Source organism: Grammomys surdaster, unplaced genomic scaffold (assembly GCF_004785775.1).
Source record: "Grammomys surdaster isolate TR1022 unplaced genomic scaffold, NIH_TR_1.0 64, whole genome shotgun sequence".
In the NCBI taxonomy this organism is placed as follows: domain Eukaryota; kingdom Metazoa; phylum Chordata; class Mammalia; order Rodentia; family Muridae; genus Grammomys; species Grammomys surdaster.
Genome location: NW_021604566.1, coordinates 12,245,035 through 12,252,768, shown reverse-complemented (window position 1 = coordinate 12,252,768; position 7,734 = coordinate 12,245,035). Strand labels below are relative to the sequence as shown.

Below are 7,734 nucleotides of genomic sequence, written 5' to 3'. Positions count from 1 at the left end.
ATACTACAAAAGCTGTATGTAATCTGCAGATACTACAAAAGCTGTATTTATGGCTTTGATGGAGAATCAAGTGATGTGATTTGATTGACCTGAGAAGGCACTTCCTGACACCGGGCCTGCTGTCCTGGTGCCACATCTACCTGGAGGATCCTCTGTCTGACTAAGGAACTTCACACTACAAGGCCCTTCATCATGCTGTAGCACTTCTAGTAAGTTCCAAAAGCCATCCTTTAGGACGTGAATTCTGAAGATAAGACATAAAACTTGTCGGTCCAAACAAAGGACCATGAAGACATGGTCTTCATCATGGTGATGAAATCCAGGGGCAGAGGCTATTTAACTGCCAACAGTATACCAACATCCCTCATGCAAGTCATGACTTGGAGGACGTGGTTGGAGCAAGGGAAGGACTCAGTGGTATGCTAGAGTAAGTGGTACTTGCAGACTAATCATTTAGTAATGGTTTTGGTATATCTGGTATGGTTTCCTTGAAATTCTACAGGAGTTTTTTGGGCAACAAAGCAAAGATGTCCACACACTTGATTTCTAGCTCCTTCTTCAATAAGTTATGTTTCTCCTTTTTCAACCTTAACAATGTTCTTCATGAAAAAAAAAAAAAAAAGAAGCAATAGACAACAATAGTACCTATGACCTCCTTGGTGTTTCCTATGTGCTGTGTTTCACTGTATGTGATTCACAGGTGTTAGTTAACTCACACAGCACTCACGGGAACCCTGAGAAGTGTATCCCCATCCAGTCTGACAGCTGGGAAGGGTAGGTATGGGAGGGGTAAATTCAAGCTCTACACCTCTAAAACTGTAAGCTGACCATATGACGTTAGAGTTGTTGTTGTTGTTTTTTGGTTTGGTTTTTCGAGACAGGGTTTCTCTGTATAGTCCTGGCTGTCCTGGAACTCACTGTGTAGACCAGGCTAGCCTCGAACTCTCGAACTCAGAAATCCACCTGCCTCTGCCTCCCAAGTGCTGGGATTAAAGGCGTGTGCCACCACCGCACGGCGACGTTAGAGTTTTGAGTAAAGATGAGTAGAATCATGATGATATTCACTTGGGTATTCATGGAAATGATTCAGGAGAAAGCAAGATGCAGCAATACAGGATGTAGCAAGAAAAGGGAGGAATTTCATAATGAATATTGCAGTGTCCGGGGAGAAGGCGGTTTCGAACTGAGACTAGATGAACATGTTCAATGTGTGCTGTGTGTTTGTGTGGAACTACCTAGTGGGTTCTATTCATTTGTACCACTGTGTTAATTAAAAATCTTAACTACAGAAAATAAAATTTAAAAAGCAAATATCTGTCATTCCACCATCCAGAAACAAATCAGTTATTACAGAAATTATTATCTCTCATATTTTAATAAATCAAATCCTTTTATTTTATACACCTATCTTCATTTTTTAAAACTCTAAACTAGAACTATGGTAATTATCATTTGATGCCATACCTCTTTTTAAATAAATTCTATTTGACAATGAGATTTTGTGATATGACTTTTAAAAGGATAATTTCAAAGTTTAAGATTTTGGATGATGTTAACTTTTTAAGATTGTGATGAACGTACATTTGCTTTTCAAATTTGGATTTTCATATTATAAAAAGAGAGGTGCTAGTTCAAGGGTGTGGTTAAACTGTAGAGTTCTTACCTAACATACCAGGCCATGAGTTCCTGGTGTCACATAGACATGACTAGACCTCACTCTAAACCAATGTGAAAAAAATTGGAAGAAAACAGGAATATAAAGAGAGCCTTCTATGCAATGACTCTTGGGCAAGTCCTGAGAGTTCAGTGGACAGTCAATTGTCTCTGGCCTCAAGGTACTTCCAACCAGATTATAGGAAGGACACAGAAATAAAAATCAAGAATGTTGTTCTAAGACTTCTATAGTAAAAAGTCCTCCTCCTACCTTTGCCAAGTCCTGCCCGAGCTTTAACTGTTGGAATTGAAATGTTCCTTCCCTATGATCAGCCCGGGACTTGTGCTCTGGACATATTCCTATATTCCCTTGCTCTGGACTATGTGTTTCTTTTCTCCTGAATCATTCCTACAAGTGCCCAAGAGTGTTTCTAACTATCTTCTACTTAAGTTGGAGAATAGGGAGGTGGCTCAATGGGTAAAAGCACGTGGCACACAACTGTGAGAACCGGAGGCAGGCCCTCAGCATGCATGTAGGCGCTGAGCAGGATGGTTCGCCAATAACTAAAGCAAGTGAGAGGCAGAGGAAGAACCACCCTTGGAAGGTTTGCTGTCTAGACCAGCTGAATTGATGACTGAGAGACCTTGCCCCAACACATAAGAAAGAGAAATACTGAGGAAGATTCTTGTATCAACAACCTCTGGTCTTCACATTCATATGCATACATATGCATAGCTATCTACCAACATGCAAAGCACATAAACACACTCAAAAACAAAAACCCTAAGCAGCATCTCTTGATGTTATGCCCCAGCCTCCATTCTACTATGTCTGCATCTTATTTCCATGGAAACTCTCAGCCTTCTTATCCTTGTCTCCTGTACCTTTCAGGTCAGGCTCATGTCTTCCTGCCTCACTGAAATGCTGCTCATCAGATACACCAGCAGCCAACATCCCAGCCACACCAGGACTACTCTGTCCATCTTACACCCCAGGAAGCATATAGCACAGCAACACCTCCTATTCTTGAAAGTTCCTGAATTCTGATTTCACGGGTCTTTTGCACAGGTCGTACATTCCTGCCTGTCTCACTGGCTAGTCCTTTCAATTTTCTTTGGAGCTCCTGTTTCTAGCTGGCAGAGTGCCTAAAACTCAGGCCTTGGCATCTTTCTCAGTTTACACTCTACCCCCCCATGGGACATACCACCTGGTCCTCATGATTTTTATCATTTCTCAAACTCTACTTTCAAATTTGCCTCTCTCTGTTGAGATCTAAACCTGTATGTTTCTATGCCGTTTCTTGACATGGGTGCTGACTAGATAATTAAATTTCCTGTGCTCACTGTGGAAGACATGACTCCCCTCAACCCCACGAACACTTCCTGCCATGCAGACCTAGTCTCGTCTTCTCAGATAAGGATCCACACTACTAAGACTCAGGTTAAAAGGAAACAAACAAAAACCTCAGCCTTCTTTGGAGACTCTGTCCCCTCTCCACTAGCACCACCACCAGCACTTCCAACTAAGATTCACTATGAATCCTGTGATGCTCAACTGGGTCAGAACTGTGACAGCCTCAGCTCTAGTGACTGTCTCCTGTGGCTGCAAACATTTCAAATTGGTTCCCGTGTTCAGCGTTCATTCTTCACTCCATAGGAAGGTTAACTTTTATCTTTTTTTTTTTTAATGTATGATGGTATTCCATCCAGTCCACATTTAAAAGACTCCAGTGGCTTCCCAGTGCAATTTCAAAAGACTGTACCACAATCTCTAAGGCTCTTGTGCACTGTGCCTGTCTGTCTCATGATTGTCTTGTCTCATTCCTGTCACAGGGCCACTGTGCTCACCATTCCTCTCTCAGAATGGTCCACCTGACCATTGTAGCTACTTCCCAGTTCACTTCTTGGGTTCCCCCTCCCACAATGCTCCTCTCCCTGTATCTCATTCTCTCTGTGAACTGTAGGAGCTAGAACCTACAGACTCACATATGTTAGGCAAGCACTCTGTATCCTTAGCCTAGTAAATGTCTCTTATGTTAACCACTGTTCATGTTGACTCTTAACTGTTTGATGAACATCAAATTAATTAAACATCAAAGCATTTGAATTAAGTATTATACATCTATTTTAAATTTTAGATAAAATAAAGACAATCTTATAATAAATTATGAATAAATAACAACAATAAAATAACAGTTTAGTAAGAATAATGGATAACATAAAAGTTCTTTGTTGTCCATTAGTTGTAATACAGGTAAAACAAATTCAATATAATTCATTGTGTTAACAATCACCTGTTGCTGATAAAACTTGTCCTTCCCTAAATTGAGAGGGTTTATGTTACTCTAAAGTAGAGATATGGGCAAGATCAAGTAATCTTGCTGGGGAAGAAAGCAAGAATCAGTGTTTTGTTCTAACAATGCAGATAAATTCAACTTAACAAAACTTACCTTTTGTCTTACTTTTGTTTGTTTGTGTTTGAGACAGAGTTTCTCTGTGTAGCCCCAGCTGTAGAGGAACTCTGTGGATGAGGATGGCCTTCAAGTCAGAGATCTGCCTGCTTCGGCCTCCCAAGTGGTGGGATTAATGGGGTACACTACCACTGCCTGGCACATAATGATCAACATGCATATGGCTATCAGGAGGGATGTTAACAGTTAATGTAGTTCCTTACGTTTATCTGCAGATGCCAAAGGCTATGTACAGAGATGAGAATGTCAAGTTGTGTGTATGTGCAATGCAGTGGGACATTTATGTTTGGCATGTAACTATTGGCCAGCCCACACATTTTTCTTCAGTTACTTTGGGCTCATGAGAGTAACTAAACACAGAAACCAGTTTGGCTCTTTTCTACATGTCTTCCTCATCAGTACCCAGGAAGCCCTTTCTCTGGCTGCTAAAAAAAACAAGGCTTCCAGTATCCACAAAGCTGGTTGCTGGGCACCAGAGCTTCTATTTGTAAGGAAAAAAGTACTTTCTAGGTGAATCATATTTCTCAAAAAAAGGCAGCTTCTGAATTCAGTGTTCCATGCTTTTGGAGACACATGCAGGCCAGTACAGCATGCATCATTTGCAGTCATTCAATACTGCCATGACTGACAGTTTGAAGAAAGATATTTTTCCAAGATAAAAATAAATGTCTAAATAAGATATATTAAGATAACTTCCAAACAACACAAGCTTTAGGATAATAAAACTTATACCACATTTAAAGGCCAACTTAAACCAAGGTATACACACACACACACACACACACACACACATGTCTTTACAAGACAAATCTGGTACCCTCTGGTGTCATCAGGCACTGTCTACAGGTTCCTCGCACTGATCTCTGATTCATCAAACCCAGACCGTACTGAGACCAGAGCCTAGGTTCCTTATTTAAAAGGGGGTGGGTAACAGCAAGGATTATAAGTATAGGTATTTTTTAAAAACAGACAAACTAACCTAACAGGAGTCAAAGTATTTGTACTAGGTATCTGTACAGCAGAAAATCAACCGGAATGCCACATCTCTCCTGGTTAGGTTTCTATTGCTGTTATTAACACCATGACCAAAAGAATCTTGGGGGAGACAGGATTTATTTCAGCTCACAGCTCTCAGACCACACTCTATCTTAACTGAGGGAAGTCAGGGCAGGAACTGAAGCAGAGGCCATGGAGAAATGCTGCTCACTAGCTTGCTCTCTAACGCATGCTTAATCTGCTTTGTTATACAGCCCAGGACCACCTGCCCAGGGGTGGCACCACCTCCAAAGAGCTAGGCTTCCCCATATCACTCATTAATCAAGAAAATGCTCCACAGACTTGAATCTTCTGGAGGTGTTTTCTCAATTAAGTTCCCTCTTCTTAGAGAAAGCTGGCCTACATCAGATTAACAAAAATTCTAACCAGGACATCCAACTAAACAACGAATTAGGGAGCTAATGAGTCATGTAGGCAATGACGTCACATGCTGTGTTCACAGATGTTGGGTTGGGTTTCCATCTCCCAGCCTTCATCTCTCCAGGGGTAACACATGAAGTCTGTTCCTTCCTACCCCTGAGGGCTACCATACTGAGTCCATGATTAGCATGAAAGCTACCATGATAGTGAATATTACACAGCACCAAGAGAAAGTTCAAGACAAACTGAAAGTCTTGTTTCTATTTAGACATCAGCATCTGCACCAAATATTTCCCTTTAAAGGCAGACAGCTCCAGGAGATGAACCCACAGGAGGAAGCTTAGATTCACTCCATCTTACTGCTGTTGTTCCTGTCTGCAGATGGTCTTTAAGTGCAAATTCAACAGAGAGAACATTTTTCTCTATACCGTGAGAAAGTCATACATCTAAAGAAGCTGAGAAACACTCTGGTTCCATAGTGTCATTTACAAAAAAAAAAAAAAAAAAAAAAAAAAAAAAAAGACTCCCATATATGCGCCACCGGATTGCATGTGGGGACTGTTTTTAAGGTGATATGTGGCTGTTTGTCCAGCTAGGATCAGGAAGTCAGAGGTATGCTTTGTAAGTAGTATTTCAGCCTGCCTTTGCTGAGGAAAGTATCATATCCCATGGTAGCTATGTCTTCCTATCATTCATGCTCCTTAAAACATCTGACGTTTGTTTGTCATGTGTTTGCTGAGTTAAAAAACATGTAAAAGTTAAGATTGTATAAGTGTAAGAACCAATTTATTTTAAAATGATATACAGATCTAGAGAAAATAATGTCAAGGATGGACTAACTGAATCTTTCACAGCTACATATTATTCTTAAATAAAATAACTGGAAAAACTACTTGTGTCAGGTCTGGAGCTTGAAAATATTATCATTATCATTTTATGTATGTGGATGAATTACATATTCATTCTCTTTGCTCTTCTAGTAAGAAATAACACGCATGCAAGAGTAGATTCTGCCATTTCACCCGCTTCAAAGACCATTTAAACTTTTTTTCAATACCCACATCCTTAAATTAGAACTTTGAGTGTTTATTTCTAAGATATTTGCCTGCCATTTCAGTCTTCCTCTGTTCCTCAGTAGAAATAATGTAAATTAAACAAAGAAAAAATCTGTATTAAATCAAACTAAGTTTGGAAGCTTTCATAAAAACCATAATAAATCATATTGTAAATTATTACTTTGTTTAACTTCTTGCTTTTGCCACACCATTTGGCTCTTTTAACAAGCCAGAATTTTGAATCAATAGCAAAGCCTTGTCTTGATGGATGTATGAATACCAGCAAGCAGCAGCATGAGGGACAAGGTTCCATTTAGCAGAAAACACCAGCCTCGCCAGTGTCCTTAGAGAGATGAAAATCTGGGTAGAGAATCTTACCAGGCTGGTAAAATATGGAGTTCTGTGTTGCCCTCTCACAAAGTGCAATATGACCACAAATCAAAAATGGGTTCTGAAAATAAGTGTTGATTATGAAGCCTTTATAAAGGCAATTCTGAAGCTGTCACTTAGAGGGAATTTCCCCCATGTGAAATCACAATGCCTTCCATGTCATTTCTTTGAGGAAAGCAAAAACTCAAGAATGAGAAAATTAAAAATCACATTTTACTTTGAAATATAAAAATAAATATATCTCTGAGGAATGAGAAAAAAATCAAGTACATTTAAATCATTTTATTGCACTGGAAGCTGCCAATTCGCCTGTGAGTTGTTTCACTGCGGATGAAAAGAAATCAAAACACAGGACAGATGTTGAACAAGCCGCATTTAAGTTCCGTCGCACGCTGGCTTTTTCCAAGTGATTTTGGCTTCTCTGTTAAATAAGGTGCATTTTGCTTGATTTTGAGAAGGGAAACATCAGGAAATATTTAAAGGCCAATTGCTGCCAATTAACTTTGATCAGTAAAAGTTCTATTTCAATCTTTGAGATTCTTCTCCTGTCTAAAATAACATACATTTACAAAACCTAGCAAAGCAACAACTTGATGATTAATGCCTGTTGGCGGCCCTGCCACAGGCTTGCTTAGCAGTGAGAGTTAAATAAACAAGTGTCCTGTGAGGGAGGCAGGCAGCCTGGTTTCTGCTCATGCTTTGTCATGATGAGATAGGTGAGAACAATGCCCTTCTTTGTTAGGAACCCA

The 7,734-nt window shown here is 39.9% G+C and overlaps 1 protein-coding gene across 7 annotated transcripts in view; it reads right to left on the bottom strand.

Annotated features, from left to right (window-relative positions):
* The window catches only part of Eya1 (EYA transcriptional coactivator and phosphatase 1), a 144,077-nt gene that overhangs the window by 35,114 nt on the left and 101,229 nt on the right, over positions 1 to 7,734 (bottom strand). The gene's annotated exons all lie outside the window — the stretch shown is intronic.